Source organism: Molothrus ater, chromosome 1, assembly GCF_012460135.2.
Source record: "Molothrus ater isolate BHLD 08-10-18 breed brown headed cowbird chromosome 1, BPBGC_Mater_1.1, whole genome shotgun sequence".
In the NCBI taxonomy this organism is placed as follows: Eukaryota; Metazoa; Chordata; class Aves; order Passeriformes; family Icteridae; genus Molothrus; species Molothrus ater.
The window spans coordinates 135,321,942-135,339,975 of record NC_050478.2 but is presented as its reverse complement, the minus strand read 5'-3'; positions in this window follow the sequence as shown (position 1 = coordinate 135,339,975).

Below are 18,034 nucleotides of genomic sequence, written 5' to 3'. Positions count from 1 at the left end.
TGTTCCTAGGTTACATATTTAGGTACAGGAAGAGCCTGTATTACGTCTTACCTGTGTGGTCTACCAGGCAGCACTGGTCTTTTTTCTTTTTCTGGAAGTAAGCCAAATTACAGAACCACACCTCAAAATCCTTACCAAAAAAAAAAAAAAACAAACCCTTTCCAGCTCTCTCCAGAATAAAATGATACATGAACTTACCACAAATTCACATTTTGCAGTTTGATTCTAGTGCAATGGATAGATAACCTTTTCTAAGGGACACGTGTATTAAGTCCAACCCGGAAATAAAGAAAACAATTTCCTTGGCATTCATGATTTGTTTCCTGAATTGTGAGTTCAATTAAGATAATGGTGAACAGAAGCATCCAGCTCTTCTTTCTGACCTTATTTACTAATTGCTTATATAAAGAGTTTGTAATTAGGTCTTGCCATTGTTGCAGAGCAGACAACACCCATTCTAACATCATCCTGTTTTAACTGGAAAACTGTTGCTGAATTCACAATGCAAATTAAGAGACCACTTTGGTCATGGAACCAGAGATGCTCCAGCACATGTAATTGTGTAACTGTCAACTAGGCAGCTCTGATTAAAGGGAAATTCACGTAGAAGGAAAAAAAAAGGGCTAGTGCATTAATTTGAAATCATCATAGGATACTCAGCCAGCACTTGGATGGGGGAAAGAGGGAAACACATTCACTTGCAAACTGTTCATTTTGCACAGTTTGTGATCTTGTCTGGCACTTGTCTGCCAACTCCATGTGTTAGAACATTTTATGATTTTTCCACTGCTATTTCTAAGGCTTGGATGTGTCCTAGATTGACATGGGCTGGTAGAACTGTGATTAGAGATGTTCCCTGGAAGATAAGATTAATGATGCCCTACATACATTATCATCATTCATACAGTCAGCAATATTTATAGAAGTCCAGATAGTTTATAGAAGAGTATCACTCACTAAATGACAGCTTTAGGATTTTCTGACTTTTCAGAGGAAAGCCGTGCAAGCAACAGCAGTGTCAAATCTACTACCATAGAAACAAGGAGTGATGAAAGTACAAGCAGTAGCTTTATTGAAAAACTCCCATGGACCCTCTAACGTCCGCCACTTCCTCTTCCAAACCACAGCACCCCATACATTCATGTAGCACTTGGTGACAGTTGCTTACACTGAGTGTTTGGTATATTTTAAGTCTGTTTGGGAACTGGACACTTCACTGTTGTGCTCTTCCTCTTTCTGTATGATGGTAAACAGCTGTGCTGCCTTGATGCCATCAATGGTTCACTCAGGCCACGAGGCTCTCCAGCCAACACCATCCTAAAGGCAGATGTACAAAACTTTTCAGGGATCCCTGACTAATTTTAGACCACATTTCACACTCTGTTTTTTATCCAAGCCACAAAACAAAGCCATTTGATTTGGGTACATCCCCAGCCTATTGTGGGTTACAGTGCAGCGATTCTGACATTCCCCCTAACAAGGAGCTCTCCAGAATGCTCACTTTGTTCAGAGCTCAAAGCAACACAGCTCTGTTGCCTTGCCTGATGGGCCCAGATGCTCAGCAGGCTCAGTGCTAACATGGAGTAGCTGTGCTGCTCCTAATCCCTGATTAGTCAGTTTTGTCTGGGAGGATGTCACTGAGGGTGTCACTGAGGATGTCAGTGCACTCCAGTGAATTAAACAGTAAAAAGATGTCCTCGGGTCATTTGGAAAAAGACGATACATAAGCCTTGTCTTTATAATCTTGCATGTTGTGAGGTATTCTACATATGTATAGAGCAGTCACTGGTCTTTTGTGCTCAGTGTGAACTCACACCCCGAAAGAGTAAAGAAATGCATTGATATCATGTAACAGATGCATATTAACATATTAACATATAATTACATTATTTTCCCAAGGAACAGGGTTTAATGAGGCTTGTAATAATAATCAGTGGTCAAAGACCTGGAAAATTCACTGCAAAGTATTGACCTCCTTCTGTCTTGGGAAGCCCAAGTGAACTCACTCCAGTGAACCTGCAGGGTTTATCAGTGTAAAATCTGGAGCCCTCTTTCCTCATCTTGTGCCACCCTACCTTACAGAGGAAAAAGTAGTCTGGTGTAATGATTCATGGGATATTCTCTCCCTTTCTGCTCCACAGCGGGGTCTTCAGAAGTCCAGTGCACCTAAGCAGGGAAAGGGAGAACCTTTCCAAAGCAAAGGAGGAAGGATATCCAATGATCCTGGGTTTGCAAAACTGTGTAGCAGCAAAATACTTTGCTGGAATTACTCGAAGGTCAGGGAAGATCTTCCCCTTTCTTTTGCTTAAATCCCTCTTCAATCAGCTGAATTGAGCTTGATTCAAGAAAAGGAACATGAGCATATTTAATAGGCTGACACATCAGGTGAGGCAGGATACTGTAATTTGGATGGTGCATCTCTTTACCACTTTATTAGCAGTATAAAAAGTTATATCAGAAGTTACTATGAATAGTCTAATTTTTTTTTATTCTCAAATGACAGTCTTAAATAATATATTCCTTGAATCAAAATCAATATCTAAGTGCTTCTAGATACTTGCACTGAGCACATGTTTTGGTTGTTTTAGTGGTTAATAATCACGCTTCAAGAAGGAAGGTAGAAGTAGAAAAGAAAACAAAAGCAGCATTTGGCTGGAACAAAAGAGAAAAACAAGGCTTGAAAATATACCATCCTCACTCTAAATCTGTTCCTGGGAGACATTTACAAGGACAGCATTTTGCAGATCAGCCTAAAAAGAGGGTGGTAAACATAATTTCCTCCTACTCTCTGTAGAAGTGCATCAGGCCCTCTTAAATACTTTCTGACTAGTAATTGAAGCCATACCCAGACTGCATTTTGAAATCAAAGTATTTTAAATTATTTTTAGAGACATAAACAAGTGTTCAATTAATAATAATGCCTACACATACAAAATACACTAGTCCCAGAATGAGTAAAATTCCCCTGCTGTGAGTTCTTAAATGTCACCTTCTGCTCTGCATTTCCTAAGGTTGTCTTTCTCTGGAGAACAACTCATCACATCATCAAGTGTATGGGGGAAGAAACAACAGAAGTTAAGGCCTGATCATGAAAACTCTAATGTGACTAATCATTTACATGAGTAATCCTATCCATTAATCAAAGTTTAATTGGTTTCCCACACACATTGCACAGGAAGGGCCATTCTCCTTCCATGAGTAGTAGAGGTAGGAGGCTCCATACTTGAAAGGTCAGGTGTCCTGTTCCTTTCAGTTTCAGTATCCTTTCAGTTCCTCAGTATCCTGAGGAATAGTGGAAAGGGGATAGGATGGAGGAATGGGTGTGAGCCAGGCTGTTGGACTGTTCATGTGAAGAAATCTAAGCATGCTCATAAGTGACTTGCAGGATCCAGCTCCTAATTTCTGTTGGGTAAAATTCTATTCCCATCTACTTATCTAATCCTTGTGAAGTCTCCAGGTAAATGGAAGTGTCAGATCATTCCCATATGAAAATCTGTTACTATTTCTCAGAGGATATTGCAACTGAGCAGCTATCTAGGTTAAGGAGAGGGGACTGTGAAAATATCTTTGTCTTTCAAAAAATAAAAATAACAAACCGGAAAAAATCTAAATTTGTGGAGCATTGAGATTTTCATTTGGAGGAATAATGTCAGAGCAATTGGCCTGGTTTGTCATCAATCACCACACTGTATTTAATAAAGTTATATGATAATAACAAAATAAATGATTAATGTGTTTTTAGACCTTAGGCCTCATATCTAACAACTGCAATATATCTGACTGCATGATAAATGTCAATCCCAATTCATAAGAAGGAAAAGTCTGCTCTCCTTCAGCATGTTATGTTCTCAGTAATGTAAAACTTTGAAAAACTGTTTATTTTTGTCATTCAGAGACCATTTGTCTTAGAGTGGATATAAAATAGAAAAGCAATATAGCAATTATCATCCCAAACAAATATTCCTCATCAAGCCAATCAAGTGTTTTGTACTTAGGAAGTAGTCGCTTTATCTTTGATTTCAACCCTTTGCACTTTGATCAAAACTGTACCTTTTGAAGTGTTCACTATCCATAATAGGGAAAAACTGGGTCACATGTCTGGTCCAGTAAAACATAATGTGTATAACAGACACCACAGATCTGCTTATGGTTGCTTAAAGAAACTAGAGATTCCTACTAGGGTTGAAAAAAAGATTTATTAAAAGCTGTTTCAAGGACTCAAATGAAACTAATTGCCCAAAGAGGGATAGGGAGACAAGAAAGAAGTAGGTCTGACATAGGCATAGGCAGCCATCACTCCCAGTCATTGCATTCCCGGTGACTTCAGAGCTAATGACACCAGACTCTTAGGAAATTCAGTGCCTGCAAGCTTGATTAGGTAAGACAGCAAGTCTAATCTGCATTTAATGAATGATTCAGGAATAACTTTAAGAGCCTAACTTTATGGTAGCAGGGTATTGACAGAATTAGGTACATGCTCTATGCCTATCTTGTGACCTAGCTAATTATGGGTTTTTAAAACAGTTATTACAATTCTTCCATCTAGTTTCGGAATATGTTGTCTGTTTATTCTGCCAGCTAAGATCTAGCATTTTGTTAAAACTTATGCTACCATGAAAGCAGGAGCTAGAAAATAATGAAAGAAAAAGGAAAACTGACTAAAACTGACTATTTCTGCAGTGCAGTGTAGGCAGACAGATATTTATGCCTCCATGGAGCCCCAGAATTATTAGTGTGTATTCACAGAGATCAGTAAGAGGATTTTGACCTATATTGGTCTGAGTGATGAAAACATAAAGGTAAATGCGAACAAAGAAAACTGATCAAATACAAAAAGAAGATTAAGACATCATTCTTTTTAATCCTAATAGTATTTTTTTAAGATAGGCAAGAATGACAATCTACTTATTGATAAGCACAACCTGCAACAACACCATCAAGCTATCAGTCCTTCCTGAAGTCTAAAGACCCTTCAGCATGCTCCTTTTGCTTCAGCAGGGAAAACTTGCTGAGGCACATCTAAAGCTATGTGTGCCAGGGTTCCAGCAGGGAACTGTGCTGTGTTCAGGAGACAGATAGTCACTACACTTTTCAGGCCTTTCTGAATGCCTTGGTCCTTCAGTCACTGAAATGTATGTGCAGAATTCATTCAGCAGGTACCACTGATGATTGCCTCCCTGCACCTTACTTCAGGTGTCATACAACCCTCACTTTCTCAACTCCCACAGCCTCCATCACTTACCTCCTTCCCTAGCTAGGACCACACCACGGTGATCTAGACTACCATGTGCTCTGAGTGTAGATTCCCATTTTCATGTTCCATGTCTTAAAAATACAGAGCCTGGGATAACCAGGGCACTGTGAAACAGTGTCACACTGACAAAGAAAAAAGTTGCTACCAAAATAATATAGTGATAACCTACTGAGTGTCTGAGTTATGGCCACTGGTTCCTTTCTTGTGGTTTGCAGATTAGGTTTCTCCTGTGGTTTTCTGGTTTTGTGTCCAACTGAATTTCTGTAGAGCTTTAGACAGTGGTGTGGCTAAAAGCAAAGCATTTTGAACTATTACCTGCATTTTGCAATGGATAAAATAAAAGCAAACACAGAAATAAAAGTGATCTATAAAGTCATCCTCTGTACAATCAGAAAAAAAAAAGCCCAGGGTTCACACATTAACTAACGAGACTATTTTTACTTCCCAGCAGTAAGAAATGAGCCACTGATTGGAAGAGCAATAGAGATGTGCTTGAGAGAATGAGGGCTCTCAGCCCTTTGAAGCAGTCAGGGGAATCTGGGTTAGGCAGTGGCACCACCAGCCATGCAGCCTGTGCTCAAACAGCTTTGCACCACAGAGCTTTCCTCCTGCAGGCTGCTGTACCACAGCCTCGTGAAGACTGTGACGCAAGATTTCCGCAGACTTATAAGGTTGAAAATATCCTCAAGAGCTTCAGCTCTTGCAAGACATTTCAAGATGTATGCAAAACCTGCTGCAACAAGCCCAGTCTGGTTGTGCAGAGCTGAAAAATGTGGCACACTCTGCAGTATTTCTGTTATAAATCCTCTGTTCCAAGGCACTGAAATGCAACAATAATTAATCACTGCAGGACAGAGCTAGGCAAGAAAACGTTCCAGATAAGCATATACTGTTTTTCTTCCAGCAAAACTGAAAATATTGCACGTGTATGTGAAACACTGGGCAGATTACTCCAGAGCCTTGAAATTGTTTCATTTTCCATGTTAATAAAAATAGATTTAACAGCAAAAACTGGCATACCATGAGATTTTGTAGTAATGGAATTTCACCAGATAAAAATGCTACGACCAAATTAGAGCCTGTCTACCTCTGTTCCCATGTCTCAATCAAAGGTCCTTTATTTAGCCCTTCCCCCAGTTCTGCAGGGTTTTTTAAACACAAAAGCTAGGCTTTTTCTCATGACCATAAACTAAACCAATGCCACAGAGTTTCTTCACAGAGAGCCATTAGTGGCCTTCTGTGAGTTTGAGCTTTAAAATGTGGTCCTGGAAATTTATACACCTTCAAATCCATTTTTTGGCTGTGGCTCTGTGACTACTCTGAATACTTCTGGTGTTCTGATAGAAGCTGTGCTGTCAACAATGTCTGACAATATTTTTTGCTGTGCTTTCTTCCACCTGTTTTTTCTGGTCATCTGTGAGGCATACATCCAGACAACTTAGTTAAATCTCCCCCTACAACCACAGCATCAAGAAAAAAAAGGGAAAAACATCTATTCTGGAGGTAGTTCAAGCCTGTTTCCCAAGGAGATGGCAGGTAGGAGTATATTTACCTGAGATTTTTGTTCTTGTTTTTTCTGGATAGAGAATATCTATGGAAAGTTCACTGATGACAAAATAACCATGAGACAAACATCACCTAGATGGTGTAAGCACAGGAATCACTTCTGTTGTGGCGCTGTCCTAGGGTAACAAGGACAGGCACAAAATCAGGTGTTGTGCAAGAAGATGATCGTTGATTTTGTAATTACTTGTATCGAGACAGACCCTGAAACTGAAGCAACCATGGCCTCTGGTAAGTGCTGCACACTATGGACACCAGCAGCTGTAACTGTGCATCAGCAAATCTTCTGTCACTGTTTATGTGCTCTTTGTTTCATTTCACAGAAATGAAATGTCACAAGTCATGTTCTTTATCCCTCTATTTGGATAAAACTCAAGCTTTTATGAACAGATGTGTACACCCAATGAAAACTCATTCATATTTTATCGGTTCAAACTGAATGGCTTGTTCTGATTGGGACTCTATTACAGTGTCAATCAGTTTCTTATGCCAAAAATATTTTAAATGTTCATCTTTAAACATGTGTTGAAGAAAGCTTGGCATTTATAAATTTTAAAGGCATAATATGCATCTTATGCCTTTTTTCTTTTTAGTTTAATGTTCCTCACCTGGATTTATTGTGGACTAGGCCATGATTTTATCATCACCACACAGAAAACAAGAAAAAGGCAGCATATATTAGAAAGAGACAAATAGAAATGTCTAAATATGTCAGCTATACCATGAAAGCTCTTGAATACAGCAAACCATGCACAGAGGAGCAGACCAGAGAAAAAAAGATGTCAGTAATAGCATTAGTTTCTCATGGTAACTGACTGGAGTTTTTCTACACTGAGATTATTCTTTTTGTCCATAAAGATAAAACACTATCAGGACACTAACTTTTCAACAGTTTCCCACTACTTGAAGGTATTTATACCCAAAATTGAAAATGAAGATAAAAATGAAGTTAATATGCTATCAATTTTTAAGAGGTAGCCATAGGCTCAAGTAGAAAATCTCTTCTAAAACCACATAGCAGTACATTGCCCTCTGTGTTGAGCTGATAACAAAATTGGTAATTCAGTATTGAAAGTATCTTTTTTCTGTGGTTCTTGGTCTTATCTTTTAGAAAATGCATGAGCTGGAGTAACTGCTGACCTGGAGTTTGGTCAAGAGCAGTGGAATCTTGTAACCTGTGCTGAAATTTACTAACTTAAATCCAACAAAAATATATAAAGACTAAGGTGAGAAAAATTATTATTTGATACTCAAAGAGACAATAAAATGCTTTTTTTCCCACCCTCATCTTACTGTCTTGCAGTCTCTTTATTATCACTGTAGACCAATATCTATAATAGCATTCAACATTATTTCAGCTCTATGGTGGCCTGAGCTGGGATGAGGCCTGAGATTCCAATCAGGAATTCATTAGAGTAAATAGGCTTATGTCCTCATCCTACATGAACAGGGAGAGAGGTTTAGCTCCTCCTTTCTTGCAATGAACATAAAATCAATTCCCTACACCACCCTTTTCCCCCAGAATCCCATTCAGACCCTGCAGAGAGGGAAGCTCTCTAAGATGAGGTCTAGTACCTTCCACTAGTACTACACTAACTTAACACCAGTTTCCAGGTTTTCATCCAAATGTAGCAAAATGTTGTGGTGGGAGCAAATTACTCTCTGTGAAACTGAACATGATGAGGCATGTGAGGGCTTTTAAAAGGGCTTTGAATCATCTCAGTCATCTTCACGCTTTCCCCACTCTTTGGTAAATGGTACAAGACGTCTCGTTTTTAAAGGTCTGTTGCAGGCTGCCTGGTACTACTTGTGATTCAGCCTCCTTTTTGCAGACAGGTTTTCTTCCAACCTACACACCAGGGAGGCGGTGAAACAACTTCAATTCACTCAATCTCTGGGACATGGAGTCGAGTGGCAATTTTCTGGAATGTGTTACTGCAGAAATCATAAAAAATCTCAGGTATATCACCGAGGATTTGCTTCATTTTGTTACAGAAATAACCCAAAACCCCAAAATCAGCTCCCAACTGAGTAATACAAAGTCAACCAGCCTGAATTTGCCAGTATTATTTATTTATTTTTCACATGCAGCCCTGATGAAAATTATTTTTTGAACTAGTAACTCTAGAAACCACAACCATGAGGATGAGACTTGACTATCTTAAAGTACAGCAGTTTTACTCACAGTAGCAAAATGTAGTAGTGAATGAAACTTAATTTATACTTTTCTCTTTTTCTCTGTTAATATTTTTGCGAGTAAAATTCCAAAACAGAAGCCATTGCCTAGGGGTGAAATGTGTGGGACATTTTACCAGCCCAGGCAATCAGCTCTGTAATAATCATAATGCTTTAACCTGTTTTAAGAACAAGAAAAAAATACGTTCTCTGGATGCATCAAACAAAGAAAATTGTCTGATTTTGAGCAAAATGAGTGAATATAAAACACTTGGGAGCCCTTTTGGTCTGATTATAAACAAAGGAATCAGTTGATGGATATTGTGAATTTGCTGGGATACATGTATCCATAACTTTCTGGAAGTACCTATTTGTTTGATTGTGCTAATATTTCATTCTGGTTTTGCCACATGGAGGTACAGACATACAATATTTTCAGAAGCTAATACTGGATATGCCAGAGTGGGGACTGAGACACTGACACCATGGTTTTTGGAGTGAAAAACTTCTGCAAGCAACAGGAGGGGAGCGAGAGCTTCGGTGTTTTAATGACAGGGATTTTATTCAGCTTCAGAAGGAAACACAACTGCTATTGCCATTTGCAAGAGAATAACACTCATAGCATTCTATTCTTTTACCAAAACTGACAATTACTGCATACCTACATTTCATGATACTGTCAATGCAACTTTTCTTCTTTGAATTAGCACATAAAAGAAGATGTACAGGCTCATCCTATCTACAGTTGCTCACCATATAATTGTAAATTTTATGTAAATCAGTACAAAATTCTACTGTTTTTACTTCTAGAAATGTAATAATCAGGGAAAGAAATGAACAGCCCTACAGATTTCAGCCTGAAGAAAGAGAAAGTACATTAAATAAGTACAAGTTTTTCTAGTGTTGCTCATTACTTTTTTTTTTTTTTTAGAATCCTGATGTAATGGGCATTCATATAAATATGAATCAGATGTTTTGAAATTTTGTCATGTGTATTAGGTCATGAGTTATGCTTTTGGGGTCCCAGTCCCAAGTTTTCTTTTTATTGATGGTGGGAAGCCTACTATCCTCTTCAGGCAGTCTCTACAAGTTCAGCCTCACAATCAAATTAAGTTCTTTTGTCCTGTTTTAAAATGCAGAACATTTACATCCTAAAGACAGCTATCCTGAGCTAATCTGCCAGTGAACAGATTCTCTACAGCCATTGTCTCTGGGGGCTGGGAAGGGTGAAAGAGAGGTTATTTACTTCCCAGACTTATTCTACCTGAGCTTCTCACATGCACAGTAAGAGCCACAGCTTTCCATTGGCTATCAGGCAGAACAGAAGCAGATATCTGACAGCTTTGTTGCACAACTGATCACACAATATAAGCTAAACTGATCTCTGATCCAGATCCTGGACCAGGGCCATGCTTTGACAGAGCCAAAACGTGCTGATTTCTGAGATCAGTGTGAGACTTGACAAAGCATTTTGGGGAAGAATGGAGGAACACCTCATTCAAAAAATCCAGGTCACTCTCTTCCTTGACCCATGGTTGATTGAACACCTACATCCAGACAGTCCCAAATAGCTCCAGGTTTTTGTCGCCCAACAATTAACAATTCTCTTCTGGAAATATAACAACAAGAATCCTTAATATATGACAGGACTCCAGGCAGAATCACTCCTCAGGCATGGCCACAGTGGCTTCTACTCAGAGAAAAATGTGTCACTGGCTGCAAAGAGATGAGTTTGCCATGTCTCTGCTATCTGAGAATTTCCTTAAGGGATTTCACAAATAACTGATTGGTAGGTCCTCTAGGGAACCTAGAGGACAGAAAAGGAATGTCATGACCATGAACACGTCTTTGAAGGGTTTTAATTGGAGAGAGGTCTGCTGTTCTTCACAGGTATTACTCAGATTCAAGTTCTAACAGGATATCTGTGATACTTAGATACAGGCTCTAACAGGAGCTGATGCTCAGCCATGCCAGCTGAATTCATGTATCAGGCACTATAAATCATATGAGCAAAGACATTATCCTTACATGAAGGTCTGCCAATATTTTAGCTTCAGGATCCAAAAAAATTGCCTTTCAACATATATTACAGGCTGGCTGTTCCCTTAAAAATCGGTACTAGCCAAGGACCTTCTGTAAGAACAAAGAAAGCTACTTCTCATCTCTCAGAAGACATCAAATATTTATTGAAATCTTCATTTATTTAGCCACCCACAGAGAACCACATACAGGAGATCTTAGCTGCTGGTTTGACCTTGACTATTTAATGAGATGTATAATGATTCCATTGCAGCAAGCAAAGCCTGGCAGGACAAATGCAACCAGCCACTGCATCAAGCTGTGGGGAAAAATGGTAATATTAGATGAAGGAAACAAATCTCAGCATGCAGGATCAACATATGGTGGCACCAAATACCAGATGCCAAAAGAAGAACTAATGCTATTTGCTGGCCTATTTCATGCCATAGTTTTCTATGTAAGACATATGAAACATACATATTTTATGGTGGCTGGTAGCCACAAATTTGTTATTGCTCAAAATCAAATGTATTTAAGTAGTGTCTTGTCTCCTACTGTATATTTGCTGCTATTTAGATCTGTGCCAAGCAAGTGTATTTCACTTACAAGACAGACATTTTGAGATTTTCTTTAGAAGTAGTGTTTGTGCAAGGGTTATATGACAGTAAAGGAATAAATCCATTTCCAAAAGTCTTTCCAAAAGCAGCAGGAAGTATTAGAGGTCCATTAAGCTTGTCAAGACTTAAAACTGCAAGATGTGCCTCCTGCTCAGAAGACAGGTTTGCACCACGTCCATACCTCTCCATCTGGAGACACCGTGAGGAAACTAAATGTAATTATAATCTCTTGGGTTTCTTTATTGTACCAAAGGACAAAGCTTTCAGAATACAAGTATAGAGCATGCCTTGCCTACCTTCTAGGTTTTTTTTCAGTTAGTTTCTTTAGGGGGAATATTTGTCATAATTCTGCATGTCTTCAGTCCAAAGTTTTCACCTATCCAGAGATGAGAATGGCTGTCCCAGTTCTCTGTAAGCCTCCTCATTTGGAGAGTCAGAGGGGCTCTGCAATGTCGTATATTACACAAACTATGATGATACTTTTCAGACATTGAGGGCTTTTAAAACCCTTTGGCATTGTTATTAGGTACTCAAGTCTGACTGCTCTTTATGTCGCCCATAAAGATGGCCTGTGTCATGCAGATATCTCGGAAGAAGTGTATATGAATGAGGGAGCTGGAGGTGGGAAGGTCAACTGCTTTACAGCTCAGGTCAAAGAGAAATTTTAGTGAATAGGAAGGGCTGGGTTAAAGAAAGTTCACAGTCTGATATGGGGAAGGGGACCAGTATCCCTGACTCAGGCACATATGTTTAGGATAAGCAATTAATAGCGATTTCCAAAACAAAAATGGGCTTATGTTTCAGGAAAAGACCAATAAACTTTTTTTTTTTTTTTTAAATCCACTTTGTTAATCAGTTTCATTGAGGAACATCTCTAATACAGAGATAGGTCACTGAGAATTAATGGAGAAGGTGAATTCTCATTTGGCCTACCTCCTTTAAGTACCCTCCCATTGTGTGAACAACCTCAAGGCACACTGTCTAACACAGATGAACCTCTTCACTCTATCTGATCTTACACTCTCTTAAAAACGTGTTTTTAATGACCAGAAAGTTCACCTTTGAGGCAGAGTAGTAAACCAATCTGTAGGTCATGCCTAACCCATTGGAAGTTGGTGGACTTTCCAACAGGAAGAGCATCAGGTGTAGAGTAGGAATATCCATATTGGAGGACATAGTAAGAATATCCATATTGGAGGACATTCACTCTCCAGCCTCTCAGTGCAGACCTGTCATTTGTTCTTCCCTGTTGAGCCACTGCCCCAGTACCAGCCCCCTTCTCTATCACTTGCATGGCCCCTTCCATATCTGTAAATCCTGAGCCCACTGTACTCACCTCTGGGAGCATCATGTGCATTATGGACACGATTACAGAGAAGAGTTTACCAAATCCCAGTATTACTGAGCCATCTGAGTTTTTTTCCCAGGCCAGCTCCTACCAGTGTGCAATAGCCACTTCAGCTTGGCCATGGGGTAATGGGGATGATTGCAGTCAAGGAGCATTCTTGCTCCTTTTGAATGTGATTCCTAAGAAGCCTCTTTCACTCTGAGCTGAGGCACAGGCAATGCAGAGGGGAAAAGTGTGCCTTGTACATTCTTTTGCCTTGTGTGGCTCTGTAAGCCAAGGCACAGAGATTTTTATTTGCTTCTAGGCCTGTGCAGCTTCATAGCAACAATTTTTCAACAAGAATTGCTGGAGATATATTATTTCTTCTTCAGTAGAAACTGAAAAATATTTCCATTGTAAAAGAGACTTTAACAAGTACTTTTAATCAGATTTTTCCCTGATAGCCACTTAAAACTTCAAGTCAATTCTTTCAGCAGAGTAGGACCACTGTGGCCTTGCTTTCATGTTAAGTTCAGTGTGCACATCTCCATGGACATTTCACAAACAAACAAAAAGATACTCTGCTCATATCTGTCTGTATTCAGTTGAATTTAGAAGTGCACTTAAGAAGCAAGATTAGAAGCTACTTTTCAAATACATTTCTCTGAGTTCCTTGGGGTTTTTTCCCCGTCTTGAAAAAAAAACTTAGAGGACAAGTCATGTGAAATAAGATAAATATATACTGGAATACTATCCCTAACTTCATGAAGCAGTTAATAAGAGGGTTTATAAAGAGTTCTGTTATCATGTATCTGTCAGGAACTAGTGGTGCAAACCCATCAAAATTAGTTTTTGTAGTTAATGTGTTCTCTGTGCAGTCTGGATAATAAATCCTAGCTCAAAGTTTGTTGACAACATGGGATTATCCTTCTGGATTGATAGTCCTACATGTACAACATCTGTATAATATTTGCTTGGAAAAGTGTTCTTGTTGAAATTTCTTGTTAGTCTTGTGGCAGAAATCCTCTTGGGTTTAAGAGTCTATCAATGTGATCAGTTGCATTTTGTGTTATCTATTGTACAAACCAGAAGACCCAAATCAGAGACTAAAGGACGGAATATTTCTAGAGCTAATGTTTAGATTAGGCCACCTAAATCTTAATATATTTTCAGTTTATGTGGTCTTGACTTTGAATTATGTATTTTGGAAAAAAATTATATAGACTCAGAGGCCATTTTTTTAAGCAGTAAAATGGAACAAAGAATACAATATATCATTGATAAATCATGGTTGCAAGCCTGGCTTCCCTTCTTGAGGAATTCAGAAAGACAAGCCGAGACTTTCTGTCTTGGCCATTTTTCTTTCACTTTTACAGCACAAAGACCTAAAGAAAGCAATTAAACTGACAGGATATTCCTATGGTTTGAAATTCAGGGAAGAATTACATGAGGGAGTTGTGTTAGTAACACACAAGAGGCAGAATTGTTTCTGATTTTACAGGTAAAGGGGTCAGAAAGTTGTTGAATCCTTGCCTTTCTGGGAATAGGAAGCTCTTGGTGCAGGCTTTTCAAAATAGAGAAGAGGGATGCACACATACACATGCAGTTGACCTCCAGGAGCCTCTTCTCCCTCCTGCTCTCACATAAAGACAAAGGTTTTAGGGATTCTGAAAACTTGTGCCTTTCAAGGGCCTGACCAGTTGCTGTGCCTGATGCCCCCAGAACAGGGTTGGTCCTCCTGGCTGCCAGGGCACTGCTGACTCACATTCAACTTGCCATCGACCAGGACCCCCAGGTCCCTTTCCCCTGCACTGCTTTCAAGCATCTTATTCCCCACTTTGTCTGTACATCCTGGGCTGCCCCATCCTAGTGCAGAATCTGGCTCTTTTCCCTTGTTGAACTTCATATGGTTGGGGATTGCCCAGCTTCATATTGTTGGTGATTTATCAAGGTCTCTGCAGGGCCTCCCTCCTTTGAGGGAGTCAACAGCTCCTCCCAGTTTTGTATCTGTAAACTTGCTCAGTGTCCCTTCCAGTCCTGCATCCAGGTAATTTATGAATTTGTTAAAGAGCACAGGGCCTCAGATGGAGCCCTGTGGAATCCCTCTATTGACAGGTCCCCAGTCTGATGTCATCCCATTCCCTGTAACTCTTTGTGCCTGACCTGCCAGTTGATCACCCATCACAGGATGTGTTTATCCAGCTGTGAGCTGGATATTTTGTCCAGAAGAATTTTATGAGAGTATCAAAAACTGTACTGAAATCCAGAAAGATTGCATCAACTGACTTCCCTTCACCAACCAGATGGGTTACCTTGTCATAAAAGGAAAAAAATGTTTGACAAGCAGGACTGTCCTCTAATGAAGCTGTGCTGGTTGTGGCCAATGACTGCATTCTCTTTCAGGTGTATTTCAATACCTCCCAGAATAATCTTCTCCATAACTTTACCAGGCACTGAAGGGAGACTGACAGGCTTGGAGTGTCCAGGGTCCTGCTTCTCGCTCTTCTTGAAAATCTGGGCAAGGTTAGTCAGCTTCCAGTCAGGTGGGACCTCTCTGGATTCCCAAGACCTCTCAAAAACTATCGAGAGGTTTTGTAATGACATCAGCCAACTTCTTTGAGGATTCTCAGATAAATGCCATCAGGCCCCATGGATTTGTAGGGATCCAGCTGGAGCAGAAGCTTCAGGATTGACAGGGAGTTGATAATTTTTGTAGTCATGGTTCTCCAGGTCAGGCACTGAGACCCCCTTGGTCTGTCATCTCTGTTGAAGGCAGAGAAAAAGAATGAGTTAAACACCTCTGCTTTGTCTAGGTTCCTGTTTTAGAGGTGGCCATCCTCACCCTGTAATGGGCTGATGTTGTTTTTATACTGCCTTTTGTCATTTATATATTTGAAAAACATATTTTTTTTGTTCCCCACATTTCTGACCAGCTTTATCTCCAGCTGAGCTCCGGCCACATTAATTTTCTCCCTACATTGGCAAGCAACCTCTCTGTATTCTTCACATATCCACTGGGATACATCTTTCTTTTTTGCCTTATTTTCAAGAGAAGATTCCTGTTCTGCCTGTCCTGCTTGATTTCTGACATTTGGGAATTTCCTCCTCCCATGCCCTTAGGAGCCGGTTTAAAAAGTCATCAGCACTGATGAAAAACCTAAAGTCTCTGCTTACAGAAAGTCATGGGGCTTTCAGAAACAGCAATAATGTACCCCTCTGCTCTGGTAGAGCCATCCACCTTGCCCACACAGATTTCACAGAATATTCTGTGTTGGAAGGGATCCACAAGGATCATTGAGTCCAACCATTAAGTGAATGGCCCATATGGGGGTGAAACCCACAACCCTGGTGTTACTGTTCTGCTCTAACTAGCTCAGCTAACATTACACCCAGAGCACTTTTTAGAATCTCCCACGAAACAGAGAAAGGGAATATTGTAGGCTGGCTTTTCCACAGGAGAACAGAGTATCATATGACTTAGTGAGCTTTAGAACATGTGAGGACATATCAGATAATAATTGCATATTTGAATATTTCCATGAGAACATCTTGTCCCAGCTGATCCAGAATCCTTCCTTTGGGGAATGAAATGTCTGAGCCCTCTACAGAATGAAAGAAAAGGAGCACTAAGGCAAAGCAGTGAATAAGTAAGCACATTTTTGTCAACCTACAACAAACTGAAAAACGGCTTTATTTTCTGCAGTGAATTTCATTTGGATAAGAAATTAAGGAAAACCAGAAGCCTCTTAAAAATGACAAAAGTGAAAACTGAAGCACTTAAAAGGCAAAGGTTATGATTTTTAAAGTTTCATAAATGGAGAGATTTTACATAGCTGTTAATTCCCTGCATCCTGCTGCTCTTTACTTCCTGATCTAGTTCTATTGCTGGGTGAAACAGAAAGATATCTTAGAAGCAAGACTGCTTTGCACAGTGAGTCACAAGATGGAATAGCTAAAAAGAGCTCCACAATTTATTCCTGATCTTAAATGGGATCTGACTTGGATCCTTTTGATCAAACCGCTGCTGGAAACCTCCTCTTGTGAGGCATCATTAACACTTTTTGTCTTCTTGTATATTTCCCTTGATGCTTTTACAAGCAATGATTACTGAGCTAGGGGATCAACTGAACATTTGAGGGAATCAAGGACATTCATAACATTTCAAGGTGACTTTTGCTTAGTAAATGAACTGATTCCACATAACAGCAAAAATATAATGTGATTTTAGATAGAGTTTGCAGTTCAAAGTGCAGTGTCTTCAGTTATAGGGGGTATAGAAAGCAACATGTGAAGAAGAGAATAGAGTGATCGAGTAAGACACCCTTGGAAGCAACAGAATTAATATCATTCCATCTGTCTAGATCAGGGAATCATAGAATTGTTTGGGTTGGAAGAGACCTTAAAATCACCCCATTCTAACCCTCCTGTCACAGGCACTTTCTTCTGGACCTGGTTAATCAGGACCTTATCCAACCTGGTGTTGAACACTTCCAGGGAGGGGGCTCCCACACCTTCTCTTGGCACCCTGTTCCGGTGCCTCCACTCCACAGTAAAGAATTTCTCCCTAATATCTAATCTAAACCTACCCTCTTTCAGTCTGAAGTCATCCTTTCCTATCACCACACAGCCTTTAGGCACAGGAAGGCCAATAATCTCAGATAGTCATTTAGAGATGGATTTGCATTGATTATCCATTTGTTAGGACTTTTAAATGGAAAAAGCGCCTCAAAATTGCTTGTAGAACAGCACAATCAAAGTAATTCTGCTTTGCAGGATTGATGAAGCAAAGCATTTTTGTTATAAATGTTATAAATGTTGCAAAAACACCCAATGCACTTACTCTGAATACACAGCAAAGCATCAGGATACATTAAAACATCATCCTTTCAGGCTATGTGTTTCCTTATGTCATTAATTCTTACTGTATTTTAAAGTTACCCACTCACTGTCAGGCTGCATTACTTGTTCAGTCAGCTTCCCATTTACATGATGATGTCCTGAGAGCTGACATCAATGGAAAATGCAAGCATTCACTTCTTTGCCAGATTTAGCTGCACACTGCTCCACAACCTCTTAGAA